At 42.0% G+C, this 10833-nt stretch overlaps 1 non-coding gene across 1 annotated transcript; it reads right to left on the bottom strand.

Annotated features, from left to right (window-relative positions):
- Positions 1-1264: 1264 nt before the first annotated feature.
- LOC131247602 (small nucleolar RNA R71) lies at positions 1265-1371 on the bottom strand. The gene has a single exon (XR_009171879.1). It is a non-coding gene; the product is annotated as a small nucleolar RNA R71 (small nucleolar RNA).
- Between the last annotated feature and the right edge of the window lie 9462 nt (positions 1372-10833).

Raw genomic sequence — 10833 nt, 5'->3', positions numbered from 1 at the left:
ACACCTAAAGTGAGCTGGAGAATGGAATGGATGGTGTGGATTTGATTTTTGCATCAAGGTAGGGCCTACCTAAGTAGCCCACCCAAAAAGCTCTTTTTTTTTGTTAGCTTGTAAGTACACACCCCTGTCAGTACATGCACTCCATGTTAGCCATGCCCATCCAGCGTCCAGAGACGTTGGACTGCATGGACATAAAACAAGCATCATGGTGGGCTTCACACACTGCCATGGTGGGGTCCACGTGGCAGCCCACCAAGGTTTGGATCAGTTGATGTTTGTATTTTCCTTCATCCAAGTTTAGACAGCAAGGTGGGCTCCACCAGTGGGTTGTAGTGTGGTCCACTAAATGGACAGCATGGATACAATATATATATTATTGGGTGGGCCATCAACAATGAAAGAGTGAGAGAGAGAGAGAGATACGGTGATGGAGGGGCCCCACCACTATGGGCCCCACATGATACAACCATACATCAAAATGGGTCCCACCAACAAGTGGGCCCTAAAAATAAGAATTTAACGGTGGATCACCCACCTATCGGCCTTCTCCTTGGTCCCTTAGCCTCCTTAGCTCCTTGCCTTCTCTTTCGATGGTGATTAATGGGGTTTTGATGGTGGGGATGAGAGATAAGAGGGTGGGGAAAGTGGGCCACACTTGTTGTTGTTGTTTGGGAGAGGAGAGGTTGGACGTGGGATGCTTGGGAGATTTGAGAAATGAGAAAGAAAAAGGGGTGATGGGATGATGTAAGGAAGGGGATGGGAGGTATGGGTAAGTTTGATTTTTTTGTAAAAAGGGGATGGGTTTGTTTGAAAATTTGTAAAAGGGGGATGGTGAGGGGAGAGAGAGTTGACTTAAGGGAAAAGGAGGGATGGGTTGTTGTACTTAGGGTATGGTGTGTACTTGACTTGGGTGATTAATTGATTGATGGGACACACTGTAGAGATTCCCTCGAACTTCGTAACGTGCGGCATTTTTCTCAAAATGAACTTGGACCTACAACTTCTAGCCTGGGTATCGGATCGGTGTGCGAGTCATGGCGTTAGAACTACGGCGACAGCGCAGTCGCTAAGGTACAAGTTTCGGTTCGAGCTAACTTCAGTATGCGGGACCCAGCTTAGGATCGCACAAAAATGTCGGATATGGGTCGAGGATTGCTGGAATTTGACCAGAGGGACCGCGGAAGCCTACGGAACAGTACGACCTAGGATACGGGTCTTACAAAGGGAGTTCATTAAGAAATTTTTTCGATATCATAAAACAAACACCCTCAGAAAGTCAATCATTAACTTCGCCCAAAAAGAAGATAAAGCATTCTTCCAATGTTGGGAGTGGTTTAAGGATCTTGTCAGTTTATGCCCACAACACGGTTTTGAAACGTGGCATATCACAAATTTCTTTTATGATGGACTGACATCTTCCATGCGCCAATTGGTCGAGAAGATGTGCAATGGAGAATTCATGAACAAATATGTCAATGATGTGTGGGATTATTTAGATAGACTTGCTGAAAATGCACAATCATGGGATATCTCTCTAAAACCCACAACTTCTAAGCCTACTCAATCAAAGGAAAGGGGAGGAATGTGTGCTATAAAAGAAGAAGATGACTTGATTGTAAAGGTGGCCAATCTCACAAGAAGAGTCGAGGCCATGGAACAATAGAAGGATAAGGCTAAGAAAGAAGTTTGCAGTATTTATGCTTTCAACATACATACAACTGAAAATTGTCCAATAATACTTATTTTTCAAGAAATTTTGAATTAGCAGTCAAATGCCATGAACAAATACCAAAGACCTTTCAGTGGACCCACCTTAAATACATACAACTCCAGCTAGAGGAATGGAAAAACTACTACTCCTCAAGGATTCCCTAACCAATTCCTAAATCAAGGGAAGCTTCAAGAGGATCCAGTCTTAAAACACCTTCAAAATCAAGATGTCATGCCCTAAATTCGAAAACCGAGCTCACAAAATTCCCAATCACCAAATTTGGCGCTGATAGCCTCCGTAGTACCCCATTCTCGATTTTTGGCACCCATATGCCAGGTTTCGATCCCGGGATCCTACAAGGAGGATTTTCAGCGTAAATTTGTTACATAAAAGCATAACCATAAGCATAACCCACAACAACAACAAACAATATCACCACAAATCCACTATAATAAAAAAAACTTTGAGTACAAGGCATGAAAGGAAATATAATATAGATATTAGAAACTCTAAAAGCTCGGCTGCACGCTCCTGCCTTAGCTCGACTGCGTCCTAACATCACCTGCATGCATCTTTCATGCATAAGCTTATCGAAAGCTTAGAGGGTGGTGTAAGTGTGTGCTAGGTAAGTGCCAAGTATGAAGTATCAGAGTAATGCGGAAACACACTAGTAAATCCATGAATGCTATGCGAAAATACTGACAAGTCCATGAATGCTATCATCCATACCAAGGCTATGTGATGCAAGGCCTATATGGCCAAATGTCTTATGCAAGATGCAATGTAAACATACCAGTCCTCAGCTGGATCCATATATCAGTACAGTTCACCTTTGAAACATCATATGAGTACAGTTCCTCTCTGGATAATCACTAGGGTCTAATACAATCTACACTAGCTTGTCGCCCCATCTAAGCGCACAACTAGGTGAGTGGAAGTGACCTCACTATCCGCCTACCAATATCAGGCCGGCTTACCGATAGCAGACCTATTCCTCGAGCTAGGTCAAACTCAACCTAATCATTGCCCCCTCCCTTGGGCGAGTAAGGCCACACCCCCTTCTAACCGACCACGACACAGTGGGAGACGCGACCTACTGGTATACGGCCCTCGTGCACTCATGTATCCACTCGATCTCGACATTGGAGCATCCTCCTAGTACAATAAGGGTTTGGGGATTTTTACCCATGGACATCTATGGAGCCCTAATGGTAGTAATAAGTATTTTCGGTATCCAATCCTGTCATCCACGCTATGCCTGCGGAGGTCACAGCCCTGATATCATATCACACAAATGTAAGGTGCATGAATCACACTATCCAGTCATACATCACTCCTGCACGTACCACACACTCATGTGGGACAATTCTGTCTCTCAGGGAGTCCCATAAACAGTCCGCCAATAGCATATGCTATGGTCAATCACACCATGGATATGAATCATGAAGTTATACTAAGCATGTTATACGATGATGATGTACTTTCCTCATAACAAGGATGGGCTTAAGAACAAGGGAATGGGCTTCCTTAGCCATTCCATCATGTAATAAATTGGGCTTCCTATGAGGTCCAATAAGCACAAGGTGGGCTTTATGACTTGGGTAAGTCTACAAGGCATGGTGGAAGCATAATCAATGGTGGGGGCCGAACGGTTTAGGTTAGCCCACTAAGGCTAGATGGGAAACACTATTAGGGGCCCAAATCGATGAGAATGGGCCTAACAATGGGCCTAGGGAAGTTTACAAAATGGACATTTAACCACCATTGTCCCCTAGAGAGCGACCCGCATGAAATCTACGACCCACATGAAATCTAACTTATAATGGGGCCCATGGCCCGAATACTACTTAGAAATTAAATGGGCAGCATTCATAACATTCACACATCATAGTGGGCCCCAAGAAACGGCCCATAGCACACATACATCAAGATGGGCTATATATGGGGCAACTCATGGCCCAGAAAATCATGACCAAAGGCAACATACATTATGGTGGGCCTCATGGGCAGCCCATATGGCCCAGAAAATAGTTGGGCTAGGTGTACATCACAAGTACCATTGTGGGCCTTACATAAGGGTCTCATACTTCACAATGGGCCTCATCACATAGGCCTCACATGCATCACAATGGGTCTCACAACAAGGGCCTCATATACATCACAATAGGCTTCATGAGATAACCCATATAATCCAGTAAAATAGATGGGCAACATGTATATCACATTCAACAAGGTGGGCTCCAATGGCTAGACGTCCAGATCATCTGCGCCTGCTGGGCATCCAAAAATCTGGACAGTCTGGTCTCATGTACATAAGGTTGGCCTTACACAATAATGGGTGAAAGTGCCCTGGTTTGTCAATTAGCATGAGTGTTGAGTCAACAAGATAAGTGAGCCCCATAGGAAGATCATTCAAACGTCTGCCTCAACTGGATGTGACTTCAGATCTCCACAAAGGTAAACTTAGCCTCACATCCCATGACCCAAAACACCAGGTATATAAAACCCTTAAAAACGGTTAGAACAACATAAGGTTTAAGGTGTGAAAACTATTTTGCAAAATTAGAAAAATCTTTAAGTTTTTAGCCTTTATCGATTTATCGATAGTGCTTCGATGAAATCGGACTCTGTTATCAATGTCCTCAAAACTCACTCGATGTTATCGAAAAGAGGACTTCAGATATCCAGTAACCAAAATGAACCTTGGACTGAATTCTTGATGAATCGATGACAAGCTCGATATCATCGACTTTTGAATCTCGAGTTCATCGAATCGGCTTGATAAAATTGACATCTGGTCAGTTTTTGTCCTATAAGCAGTTAAGGAAAATCATGTGATTTTTGATATCTCAAAGAGAGCCTTGATATCTTCAAATTTCAAATCTTGATGATATCGATGGACCTTTGATGATATCAGATTGTGACACAAAATTGTCCAGCAACCTTTCAGCTAATTCTTTTAAATGTTCGAGGTATCGAGAATCACTCAATGATATCGATATTCAAAGATCGATCATATCGAGACCAAGTCAATGTCATCAAATTGGGACACAAAACTGTTCAGTAAGTTTATAAGAAAATTTCTTGAAAAGATCGAAGAATTAAAACTGGTATCGATATAATCGATATTCAAAACCAGATGATATCGAGGGATGCTCGATCATATCAATACATATTCAGTTCCAAAGCCAAGTCTGTTCTCAGGTTTTTAAATATCGAGGAATCGAACCATGGGTCGATGAAATCAGAGTTCAAAAGCCGATGACATCGAAGCATGTTCGATATCCTCGATCAGTTGGCAAAAAGGTTTAAAAGCTTTTGATAGATTGAGTTTATGTCATCGAGCGGCTATTCGATGTTATCGAGAGTATACGCTCAATAATATCGAAGCCTGCTCAATAATACCGAACTCTATAAAAAAATATGACTGTTTTATTTCCGTTGGAACTTTTTACCTATTTAATGAGAGCTTGCCTAAGGTTGTGAGTAGAGAAAATAGATAGAGCTTTTGAGTGTTTAATTCAGATCACCTACCCTAAGCCCTTTTCTCTCATGGGAGTTCATTCCTCAATCCACCCTCATCATTGATATTCAATAGAGTGGATTGGTGAATGAACTTCTGCATTCAAGGATCTTTCAGCTACCACCTTAATGGCAAATCATTGAGCTGAGATTCGTTGAATGCATAGATCGTGGTATCACTCTGTCACTCTAATGATTAATCATTTAATAGAGTAATTACCAATATAACCTTGACCCAACTCATTGCCTTACATTGGAGCATCATAAGTGTTGCGGATCAAGGGAGCTGAAGATTCTTCATCAATAAAGGAGGAGATCTTCATCAACGTGCTAAATAGGGCTCATCTACTTATCTGTGAGTCATTAGAGTTCAAAGACCCTACTGATCATTCTTTTGTGTAGGATTGGGTCACGGGTGATTCTCACCCCTTTTAAGTCCTCATAGGAGGCCTACGACGGAAGAATACGTGTGGGTACTGTGTGTTGATCCTTGCTCATGGTGAACATAAACTTAGGTCCTTAGTATAGGTCATTGGCCTATGTGGCCTAAAACCTAAGTGTTATGTGTTGACCTTTGCTCTTATGTAGGGCATAAACTCTAGGTTCCTTGTGTGGATCCTTGGCCTATGTGTCCTAAAATCTAGGTGTTGTGTGTTGACCCTTGCTCCTGTGTGGGGCATAAACTTGTGTCCTGTGGAGACATGTTAGGTACCTCGTGTAGGTCCTAAAGTCAGCCTTGTGTAGGTTGTACTGGTTTGAGGTAAGCCTGATTTGAAACCTCCGTTAGTGAGATCCGTTACACTCAAGGGTTGAGTGCATCCACCAGAAGTGGAGTAGACACATAGTCAAACCACTATAAAAACGACCGTGTTTGGGATTGTTGTTTACTGTTACTACTTGTGTGATTTCTCTGAATGTTCTCATAATGCATGCTTACATGATTACCTAGAACTAATTAGAATCACTTCTCATACACAGTCACATCCATCATGAACTATGTTCCTCATCTCATTTATGTTTTGAATATCTTATGATTGGATCCTCTATTTGGCTTGGAAGCCATTAGAGTTACATTGAAGAATTCCTGAAACTTGCATATTAATTCAGGATAGGGTTGATAGGTTTTAAATCATTATAAAATTTTAAAAAATCCTATTCACCCCCCTTTAGGACACCTTGGCATATTCCCACTTCTACTAAAGCGATCATTACCACAATTTCAATGGGGCCCATGGTCTTAAAAATGGCCTAGCAGTTGTGTATGGATCATATACATCAAGGTGGGCCTCTGCTTAATATAAATGGGTAGTAAGGATACAAAGTATACAGTAGGTGGGCCCTGCACAAACACAGTAGGTGGGCTAGCTAGGCATCCCACTTACGGACGGCCTGGATTAAAATCATCATGGTGGGTCCCATACATACAGCAGGTGGGCCCTGCATGTACAGCAGGTGGGCCTTACTTGTACAATAGGTGGGCCCTGCTCGAGCGTCTAGCAAGATGGACGGCGTGGATATACATCACACCATCAAGGTGGGTCCCACCGTCCTAGCTATGCGATGGAGACATCACACGTGCAGGGTGAGTCCCACATCCAGATGTGGATGGCATGGATAAAACACTTACATTAGTGGGTCCCACCGTCCATGGCTAGACAGTGGATGGTGTGGATATGAAACATATACATCATGTGGGCTCCACTGTCCCTTACTGGACGTTAGACAGCATGGATGAAACACATACATCAAGTGGGGTCCACATCAGTGTGGCCCACCAGAGTTTGGGATTAAGATGATATTTGTAATTTCCCTTCATCTAAGCCTGTCCACACGGACAACAAGGTGCCCCGGGCAGCATGGATAAAATGCATACATCACGGTGGATCCCATCGTCCAGCAGCTGGACGATGGAGATACAACGTACACATCAAGGTGGGTCCACGTGGTGGCCCACTAGCTTAGGATCCAAGCTTATCTTTGTATTTTCCCCTCGTCTAGTCTGGCCTAAAAATGGATAGCAAGTGTGGGTCCCGATTTTGGACAGCGAGAACGTCCCACCAATGGGACAGCATGGATCACATTCATACATCAAAGTGGGCCATCAATCAGGAGAGAGAGAGCCAAAGGGAGGGGCTCTGCCACTATGAGCCCCTCAAAAGATCCAAACCATACATCATGATCATCACATGGGTCCCATGCATGCATGGACCCTACATCTGAAAATCTGAGGTGGGGATGCCATCCCCACCATGCAATCAAGGGTCTAAATGACCCATCAAAGGTATAGATTCAAAGGAGACATCATGATCGCGTCTATGGAGAATGGCCCCATCATGGCTTATGCATGCATTAAGGATGGGCCTTTAGCCATATCTAGGGGGTCAAATAGGATCTCCACCATTGATTGGTGGGTCCTATATGCCCCCAAATAAAGGAAAGAAGGATCTATGCAAGAAAAATGAAAGAACTAAACCTAGAAGAGTACCCACCTAAGATCTTCTTCTCCTTCTTCCTCCCTAGTGCTCCAAGGCTCCTAAGAAGCTCCTTCAATGGTGGAGATTATTATCTAAGGGTTAGATTGTGTAAGATCTAAGGTGGAAGATGGCTGGATTTTTGTTGGGTTTTTCTCTCCAAGGTGGGACGTCTAAGCTCTCTAGAGTTACAAATGGAGGGAGGCATGGGAGGGAGGGAGAGATAAGAGAGAGAGAGAGAAGAGGTAGCTAGGCTAGGCAATGATTGCTCATAGGGAGGCTAAGTAATGATTGCTCATGGGGAGGCATGCTTGCCATCATGAGATGTAAGAAGCATGGGGCTAGGGTGACATCATCCTACCTTAGGTAGGTTAGGGTGATGTCACCATCATGATTGGTTGTAGAGATATTTCTCTACCCGGAGATCTTGGGTCCCGCAACGCGCGATAAATGGCCAGGATAATGTGTAGGTCAGGTCTCTTAGTCTAGGTATCAGATTAGCACACGAGACACGGTGTTGGAACCCCGGCAACGACGCGATCACAATGGCATAAGTCTTAGGTTGACAGGATACGACTTAATGTTGCTCACAAATGCTATCTACAGTTCACAGGGTGTCAAAATTCGATGGAGAGGATCGCGGGATCCTAAGGAATGGAATAGTCACTAGGACACAGGTTTGAAACAAGAGCTTTTGAACCAGAGGATAATGCAGTCCATTCAAGACTTTTCAAAGGCTATACAAGGGTGTGAGATAAAAATTTTGAGTGGGGAGAAAGAGATTTTTCCGGCCCAACCTCTCCCGAATCCTAAAGCGCAATATGAAATTAGTGAACCAAGCTCTTCAAATTAATATATGGAACAATCTAAGTCTATCACCACTCTTAGGAATAGTAAAACAATTAACAAATCTATTCCGGTAAAGACTGAAAAGTTGAAGGACCCATAAGAAGACACAGATGATAGACCTAGCATTGATCCACATAGATTAGAACCAGAACCTCAAGGCAAGCTGATTGCTCCATTCCCTTAATAGTTGATTGCACCAAAACCTCTTTCAAACTCTTAAGATATTACAGAGGTGCTTAAGCAAGTGAAGGTCAACATCCCTCTACTGGATGTCGTTAAATAAATCACTTCATACGCCAAATTTCTAAAAGATCTATGCACTACTAAGAGATGGCAGACTATTCAACAGAGAATTTTTCTGCCAAAAAAAGTGAGTTCCATCCTCAAGCAAGACGTACCTAAAAGTACAAAGACCCCGGTAGTCCAACCATCACTTGTGTAATTGGGAACTACCGAATCGAGCACACACTTTTTGACTTAGGGGCGAGTGTTAATCTGATTCCTTACTCAGTTTACGAATAATTGGACCTAGGTCAATTAAAACTCACCCGGACCACATTACAACCGACTGATCAGTTCATAGGGATCATTGAGGATGTGTTGGTCCCAATTGACAAATTCTATTATCCAGTAGATTATATCATCCTAGATACTCAACCCATCGTGAATATGAGCACTCAAATTCCCGTCATTCTTAGTCGCTCATTCCTTGCTATATCAAATGCAATCATTGATTGTAAGAATGGAGTCTTGAATTTATCTTTCGAAAATATGACATCGGAGCTCAATATTTTTTTCAATATGAGCAAACAGGCAGAGGATGATGATGAGGCCCATGACATTAACATGATTGACTCATTCATGAAAGATAGAGCACACCTGACTCTATACTCTGACCCTCTTGAGACATGTTTGGCACACTCCCCTGATTTGAATTATGACACGATTAGGGAGATGGATGTCATGCTTGAAACTGCTTCGATACTTGAAGTTAATCGGTGGAGGCCACAATTTGAAGATTTGCCCCAAACCGATGTAATGCCTCTACCGTTTAGCTTCAAGACACTGAAGCTTGACTTAAAATCTTTACCCACTTATCTTAAACAGGTTTACTTAGGTCAAGAAGAGACATAGCCGGTGGTGACTTCATCCCACTTGAGAAAAAATAAGAGAGTATGCTCATTTCCACTCTCGAAAAAGATAAAGGAGTTATTAGGTATATCATCACAAATCTCGATGTGGTGAATGAACTCCTTTTAACTAAATGTTTCGAAGATTGCTTGGCACACTTTGTAGATTTAAATGGTCCCATGATAAAAGAAATAATGGATGCCTTGCAAAACAATACCTCGGTGGTTGTTACTGACCAAGAGAACCCTTATTCTGAGGCCCCTCTTTCCATAGATCTTAAATCTTTACCATTAAGGGAGGAGGAGCTGAAAGTTGAACCAAAGCCTGAAACTTCAAAATATGTTAAGACTATACCAACTACTGAAAATTTCTCTGAATTTTATCTACTTGTAGTCTCTCATTCACCATGTTACACTAACTATGAAACTTTCGCTATCTCAAGTGAATCATATGTACTTTGGACACCTCAGGAGATTAGAAGGAAACTTTACACTGAGCTTCACAAATTTCTCTGGAAAAATCATGCTCCAGGGCATCTAAGCCTATTGCAAAAAGGGCTTTTAGATGATCTTATTACGAAACTTACTAAAAAATTTACCAAGATACTGGCCAAAGGAGGAACCTTGTGGCATGACTAAGTAGTTTTTTCCTATTTTTCTAGTTAGGTTTATTACTTTTAAAGAATTTAGGATTAAGATAGTTTACTTTTTACCATTTCAGATAGTTTGTTTTCTGCTGTTTAGGATAGTTTGGTTTCCACTGTTTAGGATAGTTTGCTTTCTATTGGTTTAATTCTTGTGCTAACCCATCTTCATATTGAGACCATTCGAAAAGCCTCGAAATTCCTTCTTCAGGTATTACCTTTCCATAAATTCCCTTCTTTTTTCATTGCCTCTTTTGCATTACATGCTTATTTCTTTCACATTGAGGATAATGTAGATTTTTCGGTTATGGATGGGGGATTAGGTGAACTAATCAGTGTTTTCTCAGTTTTGAGCAAAATTTTTAAAAATTTTCAATGTTTCAAGTTGAAATCTGTTTGGGAAGCGATGAATTGTGTACTTAAGAATGCGTTGAGTATGATAAAAATAGAGATTGAATTTTGGATTGTTGGAGTTTGATCAACTAAGTAATCTATCACGTAAGTTC

This window comes from Magnolia sinica, chromosome 5, assembly GCF_029962835.1.
Source record: "Magnolia sinica isolate HGM2019 chromosome 5, MsV1, whole genome shotgun sequence".
NCBI lineage: Eukaryota > Viridiplantae > Streptophyta > Magnoliopsida > Magnoliales > Magnoliaceae > Magnolia > Magnolia sinica.
This window is presented reverse-complemented; position numbering and strand designations above follow the sequence as displayed.